At 47.0% G+C, this 16,308-nt stretch overlaps 1 protein-coding gene and 1 long non-coding RNA gene across 7 annotated transcripts in view; one reads left to right on the forward strand and one right to left on the reverse strand.

Moving 5' to 3' along the window:
* Positions 1 to 280: 280 nt before the first annotated feature.
* Positions 281 to 16,308, reverse strand: part of Kcna6 (potassium voltage-gated channel, shaker-related, subfamily, member 6) — a 32,507-nt gene continuing 16,479 nt past the window's right edge. For 2 of the 4 annotated variants that reach the window (XM_011241228.3, XM_006505638.4), the window contains one exon: positions 281 to 660. The gene's annotated coding sequence lies outside the window, so the exon portion shown is untranslated. Of the gene's footprint in view, positions 661 to 7,015; positions 7,128 to 16,308 lie in introns of all 4 variants that reach the window. The other 2 variants (XM_006505639.4, NM_013568.6) reach the window with 2 other exon arrangements.
* Positions 8,409 to 16,308, forward strand: part of Gm33581 — a 42,424-nt gene continuing 34,524 nt past the window's right edge. Inside the window, exons 1-2 of one of the 3 annotated variants that reach the window (XR_378043.4) lie at positions 8,409 to 10,938; positions 16,193 to 16,286. This is a non-coding gene — a long non-coding RNA (predicted gene, 33581). Of the gene's footprint in view, positions 16,287 to 16,308 lie in introns of all 3 variants that reach the window. The other 2 variants (XR_869445.3, XR_003956515.1) reach the window with 2 other exon arrangements.

Consider the following 16,308-nt stretch of genomic DNA (forward strand, 5'->3'; position numbering starts at 1 on the left):
CCTTGGCATCTGCTCTTCCATGTAGACTCAAGAGGCAGATCATGCTAGGCAATGGGCTCCCTCTCTGGTCTCCTTGGGAAACATCCCCTCACTGTGGCAATCTGCATGAAGCTGAAGGAGGCCTTCCCTGGTGGCCCACGGATGGCCAGCACCTGGGGTGACAAATGCTAGGAAACTGAGCAAACATTTCAGCCTCTCAGTATCTGCCTGCCTCTATCAAGGCCTGTGACTTGAGTGCTGGACTTAGCTGTTGGGGTTGTCACACAGCAGAAGACAAGGCCTCTGAGACTGTCATTTATTTATTAGTTACTCTTCCTCAGCCAGCGAGTGCCTGGGCGACTCTGCAGCACACTCAGGAATTCTTCCGATCCCAGATCATCCTAACACCTCCTCTCCTTTGATCAGACCAGCAACTCTCCTTCTCCTCCTCTGGCCCCACCCCAACACTCAGAATCCCATCGTTCACTGGCAAGGAGCCCCCCCCCCCATCTCAGCCTTTTCCTTTTCCTTCCGTCTCAGTCACTGCTTGTGGAAGGCCACCAGGGGCTGTCCGGCTGAGTTATTCAGTGGGGAGGCGGGGGTCTCATCCTCCAGAGAAGTTCAAGATCGGGTACTCTTTGGATGCATAGGTTTTCCAGAGTGGCCTCGTGCAGCACAACCCTGCAAAGGAGGAAGGAGAACGAGGGAAGTTCAGTTAGGGTCATGAGGGCAGAAACAAGGGAGATGTCATCGTGCAAATTAGAAATTGGCTTCTTGAGGCTGGAGAGATGGCTCCGCTTTTAAGAGCACTGCTGCTCTTGCAGAGGACCTGGGTTCAATTCCCAGCATCCACACGGTGGCTCACAATTGTCTGTAATTCCAGTTCCATGGGCTCTGACGCCCTCTCACAGGCATAAAAACACTGATGCCCATTAAATAAATAAACTAAACAAGTAAATAAATAAACAAATGATTTCTGGTAGTCATATGGACGACTACCAGATCTCTACTCTCCAGTTTGCCTGAACCGTCTCCCATCTTGTACTTTGACTCCAGAACTGTGCAGTTATAGCTATATAACTGTATAGTTATGAGCACAGGCAGCCTGAGGTCATTTCTTCATACTTAATCGAAGCCTGAACAGCAGCTAAGCATTCCCTAACCAGGTAACCCAAGCGCCCGGGTGCAGCTTCCTCGGGATGGAAACTGGGTTACACGTCACGAACTCAGTCCCTTGCTTCCCTTACAACCCCCACAGGTCAGCAGATCCAGCAAAGTTCCTACATCAATCGCCCACCAAGGCACATGTAAAACCATCTGATCTAGAGCTAACCATGGCTAGGTTAGCTAGAAAGCACTTGCCATGCAAGGCTGATAACCCAGGTTTGATCAGTGGGATCCATGGTGGAGAGAAAAGAACTGACTCGTGTAAGTGTCCGCTGACCTTAGCACATATCTGTGTGCGCTCTCTCTCTCTCTCTCTCTCTCTCTCTCTCTCTCTCTCTCTCTCCCTCCCTCCCTCCCTCCCACACACACACAACACACAACACACAAACCAATTATTATTACTTTAAAAAGTCCTTCAATAAATAACAGATTGTTTTTGTCAATGAGAAAAGAACAAGTGGCTCCAAAACAAGAACCATTTTTTAAAAACTAGAAATAAGGGAGGCGATCTCCCACGTAAAATGCTACTACTCATCCAAGGAGAGATGAACCTGGCCTCATAGAGGCGAGGGGAGTCTTTGAAGGGGTCTCAGAACAGGAGTTTTGCCAGAGGCAGAGACCACATTCAACAGGAGGGTAGGGGCCTAAGGAAGTCAAGATGAAGGTTAGGTTCAGCCCAGTGCAGCCACCCATATTAGGAGATTTACACAGATGGCATGAAGCTTACTGAGCCCCACTCTCCTCTCAGTGACCAAATAATGGCAAATATATAGAAAATAAGTAGAATACAGAAAAGGAGATCCTTAGTAGCTCCAGAGGAAAGTAACCCACATGAAAGAGGACTCTACCCCAGCCTTCTAGTGGGGCCTCCTTGAGGAACGCTACTAACACAGTCACAATACAGAAAAACTGCATGCAGAGATAATAAAACATGTGTCATCTATACTACAGTGGGCAGAGAAGGTATCCAATGTGCTCCTGTGTGTCATGGGCAGACATGGTGGGTGGTATCTTTCATGGTGAATTGTTCTAAGACTTAAAAGACGAAACTTCGAAGGCAATACAAGTGAATCCCAGGGAGAGCCACAGTAGGTCTGGACGGAACAGCTGAAGTGAAGGACGGAATGGGGGGAGGGGGGCGTGAGGGCTGGGCTGCTTAGTGTTGGTTATGGGGCTTCATGGGGTAACTGGTCTCTTTAAACGTGAACAATTATTTCATTGCCTCTTAGAGCAGTGGTTCTCAACCTGTGGGTCGCGACCCCTATGAATGTTGTAGAACTCTTTTGATAGGGGTCGCATATCAGATATTCTGCATATCAGATTTTTACATTACGATTCATAACTATAGCAGAGTTGCAAAATTATCAAGTAGCAATGAAATAATTTTATGGTAGGGGTCACTACAACATGAGGAACTGTATTAAAGGACAGTAGCATTGAGAAGGCTGAGAACTGCTCGCTGTTTTAGAGGGACAGGAAAGATACATGACAATTTCACAAACCCCAAAGACACAGTGTCAAGTTCGTGAAAACACAACTTACAGGACTGCCAGATTTAACGAAAGCAAGAAAGAAGAAGAGAGGAGAAAAGAACACCCAGCAAAATGTGAGTTTCACAAGGACAGATCAATGTCTCTTAGCATGATTGTGTCCTAAATATCGCAGACATTACTCAGGGTTTATCTGAAGTTCAGATTTAATGAGCATCCTCCACTTTATCCAGCAACCCGCTGTCCAGAACATCCACACCAAGGCACAGAGCCACAACTGCAGAGCCAGGACAAGGAGATCCTTACACATCATTAAAGCAGCAAGCTCACATGGAAGGAAATCAGAAAACGCCTTGGCTTTTCTCATGGCAAGATTGGAGGTTAGGAAATGGGAGTGTGGCGCCTTCAAGATTCTAAGGAAGATTGATGTCCATGCTGGAGTTTCCTATCCACCCAGTCACAGAAGCTTGAGACTGGTATAAAGGCACCAGGCACAACAAGTTTAAAACTGGACATACAGCAACCTACTCACAAAACCTTCAACCAAAACATTTCCTGCCAACAGGAACAGACGGACAGAGACGGGGGAATGGCCAACCAAGGACTGGCCCAAACTGAGACCCATCTCATGGTCAAGAACCAATCCCTGACACTATTAATGATACTCTGTTATGCTTGCAGACAGGATCCTAGTATAGCTGTCCTCAGAGAGGCTCCATCCAGCAGCTGATGGAAACAGAGGCAGAGACCCACAGCCAAACATCAGATGGAGCTCGGGGAATCTTGTGGAAGAGTTGGGGAAAAGGAGGGACCGGAAAAGGACAGGGACTCCATAGGAAGTCCATAGGAAGACCAACAGAGTCTACTAACCTGGACCCTAGGGGGCTCCCAGAGCCTGAACCACCAATCAAAGAGCTACAATGGACTAGACCTAGCCCCCTGATCACATGTAGATATGCAACTCCGTCTTCATGCAGGTCCCCCAACAACTGGAGCCGGGGCTGTCCTTAAATGCGTTGCCTATCTGTGGATCCTGTCTCCCTAACTGGGCTGCCTTGTCTGCCCTCAGTGGGGGCAGATGTGCCTGGTCCTACAGAGTCTGGAGGTGCCAAGGTTGGGTATTACCCAGGAGAGACCACCCCATTCTCAGAGGAGAAGGGGAGAATGGGAGTAGGAGCTGTGGGAGGGGGGACTGGGAGGAGAAGGGGTAGATATTGGGATGTAAAATGAATAAATAAATTGATTAATGAAGAAAAACTGGACATTCAGTCATTTCTTAGAAGATGAGTCTAAGATCCACCCCATCCAAACTAAAGCAAACCAAGCCTGAAGCACAGATTCCAGGAAAACAGAAGTCCAACATAGAAAAAAGGAAAATAAACTCTCAGGGGAACAGTCGTGCTTAAGCAGATAGAAAGCAGGTAAATTGGACTGGGAGAGTGGAAGGCTCCAGAATGGAAGACCCAGGTGGTTGGGGGACCAATACAGAGCCCACATGGAAAGTAATAGAGACGGGTTTTCCAACTGTGTCAGAAAGCTCCCAAAGAGCTGTAAATGTGAATACAGAAAATTAATCAGGTGAAGAAAATGAGGCAATTATTAACAAAGTGTTTACAAGAGATTAAACAAACATTATCATAATGCACTGCTCGGCAATGCGGAAAATAATACTTGATCGTGATAATGGCATAAACGCCAATGTAAACAAAACATTAAGCAAGAGCAAAAAACACGCTCCAGGCACATGGCTGCAGCCCCAAAGTCAAGAGCTGGCATTCTGTGACTCAGAGACCGGAGGCTAACCCATAAGAACTTCCATGTTCTCACCCCACTTCGGACCCTGGCTTCACTCTTTCCGGCCCCACACCTCACCCACCTTACTCCACAAAGAAGGCTCCTCACCTCTCTCGTCCTCAGTTACACCACGTCCTCCTACCTCAGGGTTTCTGCACTGCTGGTGTGACCTTTGCTGATGGGAGTACCCTCTCAAAATATCCACAGGGCTCACTGGCCCAACCCACCACGTCTTTGCTGAGTCACCATCTTCTAGATCAGCCCTTATGTAACAGACTCCTTATGTAACGCTGTTTCTTCTCCGACTCTCCCTATGGTACTCTTGCCTGGCACTTACCTACTCATAGCCATTGGCACTTACCATGACATCACTGTATCATGAGATGGCAAAGCAATACATATTAGTTACCTTTCCTGTTACTGTGACCAAATACCTAGAAGAAGCAACTTAAGGGAGGCGCAGCTTCTTTTGGTGTACAGGTTAGCAAGATGCAGGCTGTTGTGACCAGAGAAGTCTGGAGGCAGGAGCTGGTCACATTTCATCCACAGCCAAGAAAACAGACAGAAAGTAAGGCAGGGATAACTTTGATGATGTTGATCATGGACTTTATTACAGTTGGATGTCCCAAAGATTCATGTACTGAAGGCTCAGATGACAAGGTGACACTCACCGGCTATGGGACCCTTAGGGAGTGGGGTCTAGCAGGAGGCCCTTAGGTCCTTGGGGGCTTTCTCTTGAAAGGGACAGTGAGACCGCAGCCTCATTCACACTCTCCTTTTCATCCTCTCAATGAGGTGAGCAGTTTTGATACAACACACACACACACACACACACACACACACACACACACACACGATGCTGCCTTACCCCAGGCCTTAAGCAGCGTGGTTAAGAAATCAGACTAGAACTTCCAAAACTGAACCAGGCTGAACCTTTTTTACTTTATAAGTTCATCATGGTCTCTGATGTTCCTTACAGTGACTGAATTCAGACTTCCAGCCTCCAGAATATTAAGTGTTAGAATATTAAACTCTGTTGCTGAAGTCAGCAGGCTCTGGTAGTTGGCTATATAGGCCCAGCCACGTGTGACTTGAGAAACAACGAGGCCATCCCTACATCTGAAAGGAGAAAAAGAAGAAGAAGAAGAAGAAGAAGAAGAAGAAGAAGGAGGAGGAGGAGGAGGAGGAGGAGGAGGAGGAGGAGGAGGAGGAGGAGGACGAGGACGAGGAGGACGAGGAGGACGAGGAGGATGAGGAGGACGAGGAGGAGGACGAGGAGGACGAGGATGAAGAGGACGAGGATGAAGAGGACGAGGAGGAGGACAAGGAGGACGAGGATGAAGAGGACGAGAAGGAGGAGGACAAGGACGAGAACGAGGAGGACAAGGGGGATGAGGAGGACGAGGAGGAGGAGAGGAGGAGAAGGGGGAGGGGGAGGGGGAGGAGAGGGAGGGGGAGAAGAGGAGGAGGGGGAGGGGAGGAGGGGGAGGAGAGGGAGGGGGAGGAGGAGGAGGCACAAAGGTCCTCACCATCTCCAGATGTTCTCAGGAGTCAGAAGGCCTCCTGATGAATGGGAGCTCTTTGTAATGACCATGGTCGCTAAGCTGCACTGCTGAGGGCTACCTTTACCCACTGAGCCATCTTAGTCTTCTTGTGTGAGTCAGGTGGAGTGTCTACAGGAGAATCCAGCAGTGAATTATCTACAATCCTGAGCATGCTCCTCATCCTGTGTTGGTATGGAGGTTTCTAGGCTCTGACATTTCTCACACTAGAAGAGCCATGGAGGAGCCTGGCTGTAGCAGATACTGCTTGGTATATTTGTCTGTTTGGGGAAAGAGCATTACAACTTTGGCTAGGCAATGTCCCTTTGTCCTTTCTTTTTGTAACAGAGCAAGAACTTCCTCAAGAGAAGTCACCTCTGTGTTTCTTCATCTCAGCCTGAGTTCTTTGGGTCTCATGGGCTGCACCTTCCCTCTGAGGTGTGAGTGTATACTGGATATATCCAGCTGAGCATGCTATTGGTCTAATCATTTGCCCAGGTGAATGCAGACTATTGAAGATCATACTATGTATAGGCTTTTTTATACTGGGTAAACACATGGATGAACAGAACTGGACAGAACCCATAGAAATAGTCCCATAAAGTTGGATATGGTGCTTCAAACCTATACTCCCAGCTCTCAAGAGGCTGAGGCAGAAGGATTCCTGTGAGTTGAAGACCAGCTTGTGCTACATAGGCAGGAGTACATAATGGGGGTGGGAGAGGAGGGATACAGAAAAAGAAAGAGAAAGTTAGCTCCATATAAGTATGGACAACTCATTTTTCAAGAGTTTTAAAAGAATGGTTGAATAGTGGAGAACAGGTCAGATGGTGGAGGCAGAGCAGGTGTGTAACCACTGCATTAAAAATGAATTCTCACATGTTTCTCACCTATATAAAAAAGAGTTCAAGTAGAGCATAGATTTCAATCACAACATTTAAAACCATGAAACTCTTAGACTGCAAGAGAAGACCCACTGCTGTATGAAGGGTTCCTGAACATCACATCAAAGATATGGGTCAACTATACTGTGGTGGCACAAACCTTCAGTTCCAGTACTCAGGAGGCAGAAGGAGATGGACCTCTGCATGTCCAAGGCCAACCTGGTCTACACCGTGAGATCCAGTGCAATTGGGGCTATATAGTGAGAACCTGCCTGAAAATAAATAAATAGGTAAGATTAAATAAGTACATGAATCCTTTTAAAAATTATTTCAAAAAGAATCACAATTCCTCAAGAGTGTGTTGATGAATTTGACTTCATCAAAATTTAAAATTATCCAATTATCCAATCCTCTTAAAAAGTTGAAAACAAAAGCCACTGACTGTAAGAAAATATTTGCAAACCACATGGTTGATAAAATATTCATTTCCAGACTATCTGAAGAACTATAAAAACTCAGTAGTTTAAACAAAAACATTTAAGAATTGGAAAAAAGATCATTATCACTGGAGGGACTACACAGACAGCCAATCAACATGTGAGGATGTTCACTGAATCAAAGAAATGCAAATTAAAGACCAGAAGAGCCATCACTACATTCCTAGCAGAAAAGCTACAATTACTTACATATGTTAATTATATGTACAGTTTACATGCATATACATCTTACATACTGACACATGACACTACGTTTCGTGTAGGCTGCACCTGAAGAGCAATCACAGATCAACATGGCTCTCCCAAGTCTCTGGTGACCTCTAGTGTAGGCTACTGTTTCCCAGATGTCAACTGCAGGATGCAAAGCCAAGAAGAATACAGACAGGCAGGCCAACCTCTTCCTTTGTTTCTGAATAAACCTATTTGCCGAGCCTCTCCCTTTGAGGACTTCCTGGCCACCATGAATATTTTATGAAGGATGTTCCAGGAATGAGATACTGCTTTATACACACAGAGAGATACAAGCACACACATACACACACAGACCCCTTCACTCTCTCTCACAACACACACACACACACACACACACACACACACACACACACACAGCTCCAAGTCATCTGAGAGAGAGCTTCTGGAACTGGCCAAGAGAATTTTAGCTTGACCCAAGGAAATGAAGCAAAGACTACATGTCCATGGATTCTGTCACATGATAAACAGCTCCCCTCCTCTCCTCTCCCCTGCATGCCCCATGCCTATCTTCCAGAGTATCATGGATGCTGTCCACACTAGAGAACTCTTGGAGACAGCATCTTCAGCTCAGTAGAGTAAAACCCCAAATGCAAAGGTTTGTTTCCATTCCAGACTGCAGAGCCCACATATTGCCTTTCGATCCATCGTGCCCTGGTACCTGCTTGGCTTGGAGCTGTAGCCCCTGAATTACTGCAACAGTCTCCTGTCTTCTGGGTGTCAGGGGAGTGTGCCAAGAAAGGGGACCCCAGCTTAGCCAATTCAGGGATGCATCGTCCAAAGTAGATTCATGAACAATTCTTTTTTTTTTTTTTTTTTTTTTTTTGGTTTTTAAGAGACAGGGTTTGTCTGTATAGCCCTGGCTGTCCTGGAACTCACTTTGTAGACCAGGCTGGCCTCGAACTCAGAAATCTGCCTGCCTCTGCCTCCCAAGTGCTGGGATTAAAGGCGTGTGCCACCACGCCCGGCTTTCATGAACAATTCTAAAACCAACCCTAAGTCAGATTGCTATTTTCACCAGCATTGGTGGTAAAATGCATCCCCTGACCCATGGACCATGAAACCACCTCTCTGCAAAGCTGGCCATACACAACTACCACCTCCACAGGCAGCTAGCCTTTCTCATTGCTGTCTTACTTCAGCCGGAGGCTTCACTCCCAGAGAGAAGCTCGCCTGAACCAGAAGCTAAAAGTCCACAGCTGCTGTTTTAATGCCCTTAGCTTGGATGTGTGAGTTACTCAGCATAAGCTAACAGATGCACTGTCAGTGTGGGAGCTGCCTTTCCTGGAGAGTTATCATTGCATATGAGTTTGTTTTTTTTTTAATGTCCTCCTGTTGGTTTGCTTTTAAAAGCCATTGTCAAGGCTTCAAGGCTGAGGAGAGAGCTCAGTCAGTAAAGTGATTGCCTTGCAAGTACGAAGACCTGAATTCAATCCTCAGAACTCACGTTTAAAAAAGCAAAGCCACGCAGAATGGTGTGGGATTATAACCCCAGCCCTGGAAAGACAGAGACAAGAGACAGGAGATGGCTAGGCTCAGTGGCCTAGCTGTCTAGACTACTTGGCAAGCTCCAGCCAGTGAGAAATCTTATCTCAAAACACAAAATGGACAACCTTCCTAAGGAATGGCATGGGGTTGTCTGCTGGCCTCCACATGCACTCATACACACACACACACACACACACACACACAGAGAGAGAGAGAGAGAGAGAGAGAGAGAGAGAGAGAGAGAGAGAAAGAGAGAGAGAGGGAGAGAGACAGAGAAAGACAGAGAGAGAGAGAGAGACAGAGAGAGAGCTACACATATACATATGCATAGTCAGAAGCAGCCAACAGCTCCCCTAGGGATGAAGGACAGAGTGACCACAAGCAACTTCACACATGCCACTACGGGGGCATTATTTGATTTTAAAGCCACACCCATTTCAGAATGGAGCAGTGGGACAGAGAGGACTATGCTGCCTTGAGTGAGAAGCCTTTCTACTGCGGAGCCCAGATTATGTGCTAACCCCACTGATCTGCATTAGAACACCCCAGGAAGGCCTGTGGTGTGAGATACAGCAAAATAAGGGTCTCTTGTTTTATTGGGGGGGATGTGGTAAGGCTAGAAATGGAATCCAGAGGCTTACCTAGTTACAGTCTACCTCTGAACCTTATAGTTCCCCATTTTTAAGTTCAAAATAGACTAAAAGGTATAGGAAATTACCCAAGGTCCCAATGTCACCAAAGGGGGTTGAGGGACAGGCACAGAACTAGATCAGCAGATACAGGGACTTGCGCAGTCTCCACTCAGCCTCACACAGCACCTAGCTAGGGTCATTTCTTCCAAGTCTAAGCTGGTACATTGCCTCTTAGTCAAGAAAAAAAAAGTGTAAATTAACCCTTTGGGCTCCAAGACCCACCTCTGCTACCTAGCAGGTGTCCCTAAGCAGCCATGGAGCCCTGGGGCAGTCAAGCCATCTCTCAGTTCCTCAGGTCTTCTTCTCACCGGTACACAGAAGTAGAGCAGAGCACAGATCAGGTCCCTCCCAGCACCTGTGGCTTCGATGAAGTCTATCTCTCCCACAGACTGACCAGCCTGGACCTTCCACACCCACTAATGGTCTTAGACTGACTCAAGTTCAGTGGTAACAGAACCATTATGGGGGTAAGTCCGGGAATACCAACCTGCCTGCCCGGGGCTCACCCTTGTGGGTGACAGGCAGGGAGGGGCTTGCTGTGATGTTCTCCAGGCCACTCTGACAGGTAAAGAGTTACCAAGCCAGAAAAGCTGGCTTGGTAAAGAGTTGCCAAACAGCTGCAGGAACCGCTCTGCCTGTCTGTCTGCCCCTTCCTTCCTTCCTTCGCTCAAGAAAGGAGAGTTAGCCTTTTTCCCTCCTCCTCTCCCCTCTCTCCAAATCTTCCTACCCAGCAGAAGTCACAGCCACACAAGGGACTGTTGTGTAAGCGGAGAGAGACAGAGACAGGGCTGCATTGCTAGCTGAGAGTGAGCTTTTCCCGAAAGCTGGAACTGGGGAGCAGAAGTCACCGAGGACACAACTGTCCTCCGTGCCAACCCACAGTGCGCAAGCCCCGGTGCAGGAATCTGCTGACAGTGGCTTCTGCTTGGGGACAAAGCTGCATTTCACAGGTACAGGGGATGGTAGCCGCAGTCTTGGTCCTCTGCCCTGTGCAGCAGAGGTACTGCAAGGCCCACCTGCACTGCCAAGAAGCAAAGCTCCACCCCCTCCCTCCTCCCGAGCATCCCAGGATAGAGGCTGCAGGAGCCCCACGCAGAAGCCTGCAGCAGCTAGGAGCTTCTCCAGGACACTGCCTAGTCTGGGCAAGGGAAGAAAAGGTTTGGAGGAGAAAAGAGAGAGGAAGATAGCCCTTGGTTGGAGTTGGAGAGGGAGGCGGAACCCATAGTTGGCAGCCAGCTGGGGGTGGAGGGGTAGGGGGAAGTCATGGTTTCTGGGTATGCCTTGGTTCTCTGTTGGGATTCACATCAAACAGGGAACTCCCAGTTCCAGTGATGCCAACCCTGTGCAGTAGCCTCACATGAAGGACTCGGGTGAACTATGGGGCTTTTGAAGAGGTGGGTAGTGGACACAGGGATAAGGGACACTCTCGAGGTGGATACAAGCTGGTGATGGGTGGCTGTGGGGGAGACAGGACACAGTAGTGGGGCTGTTCCAGTTTAGATGGGACTCTCCCGGAACTCTCGAGGTGCTGGAGTTTCTACAGAGTATCATCAGGGGAAGGGGCTTAGCCTGAGAGCTGAGAGTCCAAGGACCGTTGTCAGAACACTGGGGTTAACATGCTGCGGGCTGCCAGGCTGCACGTCAGTGCCATTCCCTAACTGTGCTGTGGGAGAGCAGGCAGGAGGTGGCACAGATGCTGGCTCACAGGGAGGCTCTCTGAGGACCAGGGGTGGTGGCAAAGGCAGGAGAGGCAGTGATGGAGGCTGTGACTGTCTCACCTTGGACCACTCTCAGGGGTAGGAGACCACCCCTTTCACAAGGGCTTGGGTTGTAGCTCAACAGCATGTTATGGATCGCTGAGTTTGAGTTTCATCACTGCCAATAACTATATACCCGATCAGGCAAGTGAATGAATGAGTAGCCCCGGGCAGGGTGCTGCTAATGAAGGGTAATGCTCTGTCATCTTGGGCAACTGGGTCTGCCTCTTCCAGCCAAGGACAATCATGATATTGCCTACTGCACTGCTGGTTCTCACAGATTGTTATGGTAGTCTACAGTTTAAAAAATTATATACAAGAAGTGCCATTCAATGTAAAGGTGTGACATTGTCACCACCAAAATTTCTCTGGCTGGTGGTACTGGATTCTAGAGTCTCCTATCAGTCTCTTGAGAAGATTTTTAAATCCCGTACCTAGACACCAATTTGGGTCAATTATGTAAATTCAGCTTGATAGGCCACAAAAGGGCAGGATGTGAGAGCCTGGTGCGTGACGAGGGTGGAGATCTATTTTCTGGGGTCTTCCCGATCTTCTGATACCTTGATGCTACCACTGGCCTTGCCTGTGAGGGAGGCACATGCATCCAGCTGGCAATATTTCAGATCTCTCCCAGAGCTGCTGTGTCCCGTTTCTGCCATCTATAGATTCACTCAAATTCCCATCACAAATACTTAAAGGTTTGGTACCTCTGTACAGAGTTATCATAGATTGTTTGTTTGTTTGTTTGTTTGTTCGTTTGTTTTTTGAGACAGGGTTTCTCTGTATAGCCTTGGCAGTCCTGGAACTCACATTGTAGACCAGGCAAGCCTCGAACTCAGAAATCCACCTGCCTCTGCCTCCCAAGTGCTGGGATTAAAGGCGTGCGCCACCACTGCCAGGTTTATCATAGACTTTTTCTTGTCATCATTCTCTAAACAATACCAAGCAAGTACCAACACAGAGCAGTACAGAAAATTACAAGGGATGATTTAAATTTGGGGAAAAAAGGGAGGAGTTGTCTGAGTATCCATGGATGTTGGTATCTGTGAAGGTCTAAAAACAAATGCCTCTGCGATTCCAAGAGCTGAACACATTCAGCAAGTAATAGAAGCAGTAGAGCTGTGTCTCAGGGAAGGTCGCCAGGTCAGAGCCTTGTCTGCTGGGGGAAGAACCTCACCTCCAATGCCACCCACAGCTGTGTGCTCTGAAGGTGGAGTTACTCCTGTTCCCCTCCACCAGAGTGACAGACTGCCCAGGTAAAGAATGAGGGGAGATTAAGAGAGAAGGGAATACAAATGAGCTATGGTAGCCAAGAGCATCCCCACGCCTTCATTTGCTGTCTGTGTGCCTCAATTTCCCAGGTAGTTCTAGCATTCTGTCAACAGCTTGTTTGGGGATGCTCACATCATGTTCTCTCTGATGCTCTGCTCCATTCACACACACACACACACACACACACACACACACACACACACACCTCATCAAACACCAAAATGGGAAAATGGAGAAGATGGCAAGAGCCTATGAACTCCTATTGGCAACTGTGTTCCTGAGAAATACAGATGACGTGATCCTACCAGGCACCCCTGAAGCTGTTCAATTCAGTTCTTTCATCTCACAGGGGTGACATTAGCTTAGTAATTGAACAAGGGAGTCCATTGGATGACTATCTAGGTCAAAATGCAACCACCTTACTTCCTAGTATAAAGTGTGTGAACGGTGAACAACTGGGCAGATAAGACAGGGTATGCAAGGCACACAGCATTTGTTTCAGATGGGGAGAGCAGGGTCCTAGAAAATGACTTCATCTGCCCAACTACCTGACCCTGGAGAGCCTAAGGAGAGAGTACTATGTGGGAGCAAGTATCCATATTGAGTGTTCCAAGTCAGTGGTTTTGTCTCACTGTCACTGAGAGCTTTGATAGGATGAGTTGTTCTTATTTTATTTGTACTGTATTTTTTAAAAGATGTTTTAAAACAGTATTTAATTATGGGTGGATGTATAGGTCTGCATGTGGGTATATGCACATGTGTGCAGGTGCCTGCTGAGACTAAAGGTCTCATATTCCCTGGAGCTGGAGTTACAGAGGCTCGTGAGTAGCCCAGTGAGGGTACTGAAAAACAAATGTGGGTCCTCTAGAAGAGAAGCAAGTGCTTTTAACTGCTGAGCCATCTCTCCAACCCCTCTAGTCACTCCTTGATAAAATATCTTTTCTTTTTCTTTATTTGCCCATTTGTTTACAATGTTTCTTGATTCACCTGGGCTAGTCCAGAGTTCACTATGTAGTCAAGGATAACTTTGAACTCCTGACCCTCCTACCTCTACCTCCTAGGTGCTGAGATTGCAGGTGCTGTGCCCACCATATCTAGATTAAGATGCCTTTTAAATGATATGATGCATGACTTCTGCAGTGAAACAGATGCAGGGGCAGCTGGGCTAGATGAAAATCTCCGCCTCGATGTCTTGGATGTGGGACTCTGGAGCCATTTACTGCTTGAATTGGATTGCTTTTCATAATGAGTAGAGATGTGACTTTTAGAGTTAGAACTCAAAATGTTTGGTTTTGGCAACATGTTCCAAGTAAATCAGCAATTTAGAAGCCTACTATGCTGGCTACTCTTAATCGTCAACTTGATACACTCTGAAACCACCTTGGAAGAGAGTCTTAATAAGAAATTATCTGGATCAGATTGTCCTGAAGGCATGTGTATGGAGAATGTCTGAGGAATTATCTGGATGAGATTAGCCAGTAGACACTTCTGTAGGAGAATTTCTTAGAATGTCTTGGTTGTTAATGGATACAAAAAGACTCAGCCCATTATGGGCAGAACCATTCCCTAGACAAGGGATTCCTGAAGAGGAAAGGGCTAGCTGAGCACTAGGCATGCATCCATTCATTTCTCTCTGCTCTTGACTGGGCAAGTGATGTGACCAGCTGTCTTAAGCAATTGTTGCCTTGATTTCCCTGCAAGAATTGACTATAACATGGAATTGTGAGCTAAAATAACACTTTTCTCCACTACATTGTTTTTGTTGAGGCATTTTACTATAGTACCAGAAATGAAATTAGGACATCCATACAAGTTTTCTACATATCAGGTCCTACCCCTGAACGCTGAAAGGGCAACAGGAGCCAAGGATGATGACTGATATATCAAAGAGGGTTACAATAGGGTAGAATGGGGTCCAACCTGAAGCTTCCTGAGCAAAGTTGTGTTCTACCCTAAAGCCACTGTATGGCACACAATGCAATGCCTGCCTCACATGTGGGGCACTCTCCCAGGAATAGAGAACCAGTTCTGACTTTAAGGATACCAGAGTGTTGACCGATCTTTCTCCCCGCTGCGGTGGGCGCCTTTCCAAACGCCTGAGATGCTGCTTAGCATCTGGCTGGTTTGCATCCCCTGCTTCTCCTTAATATAGAAAAGCCTGTCCATGCCCAACATTTTTCCAATCACAATGCCAAGGTGTGTGACACAGCCAAAAAGCAATGAGTGTTTATTTTGCAGCATAGAAATAGAAAGAATGGTCTGGGAACTCTTAATAACTAAGATAGACCTCATCTAAGAAAAACAAAAAGGAAATAAAAAAGAGATGCAGGAAAGATGAGAAGGAGAGGGATAGAGGGATGGAGGGACAGAGGGATGGAGGGACAGATGGATGGAGGGACAGAGGGATGGAGGGGAGTGAGAGGAAAGCGAGGGAGAGGAAGAAGGTGGGAAATAGAAAAGCAGATTTATCACACCTAATAGTGGATAAAATTATTACGTCCTCCTCAATCTGTCTTATATAACCTGCTCAACATATTTTTTCAATGGTATATTCTGCTCTTTGTCTATAAAGTAGGAATCTGACACAGGGTATATAAGCTGTGAAATGCAAATCATACTCTCTGAAGTTGTAATTGCAGCAAGCTCATCTCTTTTTCTCAAAGAGCACTCCAATGACAAATGCTTAGCAACCATGCCTGCTGGGTGTGCGGGAAGGCAGCTGTGCCTTCAGGGAAGGTGCTAGAGCATTCACAGAATGTTCAAACAGAAACTTAATCATCTGCTCCAACCATTTCACATCACAGGTCAAGACCATGGGCCAGGGGATAAGGCTCATGTCCATGGCTGGTACTTTCTAGATGAACAGCAAGTGACTTCCTGAAGGTAACACAGCAGGAAGATCCAAGGTGACATTTGATTCCCATCTGCTCTGACTATTTCTGGATTGAAGGATCAGAGTAACTAAATACCAGAAACTCTTTCAAGGTTCAGGGGATTCAGAAAAGGAGCAATTACCACAGCACCAACAGGCGAGAGCAGCTAGTCCTCTCTCCTTTTGCCTTAGCATGGAAGGGAAACTATACCAGACACCTTTAAGAGGATTGACCAGCAGCCACAAAATGAGCCATGTGAAAAACTAATGGCTAGTATCTCCATGGGCTCAAATGCAATAGAGTGACAGGGCTTCCATTCTCCATAAGTTTCTTGATAGACTGCTTGGGGTACACTTTTGTATAAGTTGCAAACAAAATTTCCTTCAAAGACAAAAAGAGGTTGGAGACAGGGCAATACAAACTAACTGGGAAAGGACCAGATGAAAGAATCAAGAAGTGTTGAATTGCTACCGGGCTTCTCAGATCACTTCTTTTGTGTTTATGTGCAGTGTGGGCATCCGTGAGGCACTGTCTCTGAAAGCAGCACCTGGAGATGCTATCCACACAGAATGTCATGGAAGATGACATGTTCTGCACAGCCAGGTAACTCGTAGAGGAGTTGCTC

This window comes from Mus musculus, chromosome 6 (genome assembly GCF_000001635.26).
Source record: "Mus musculus strain C57BL/6J chromosome 6, GRCm38.p6 C57BL/6J".
In the NCBI taxonomy this organism is placed as follows: domain Eukaryota; kingdom Metazoa; phylum Chordata; class Mammalia; order Rodentia; family Muridae; genus Mus; species Mus musculus.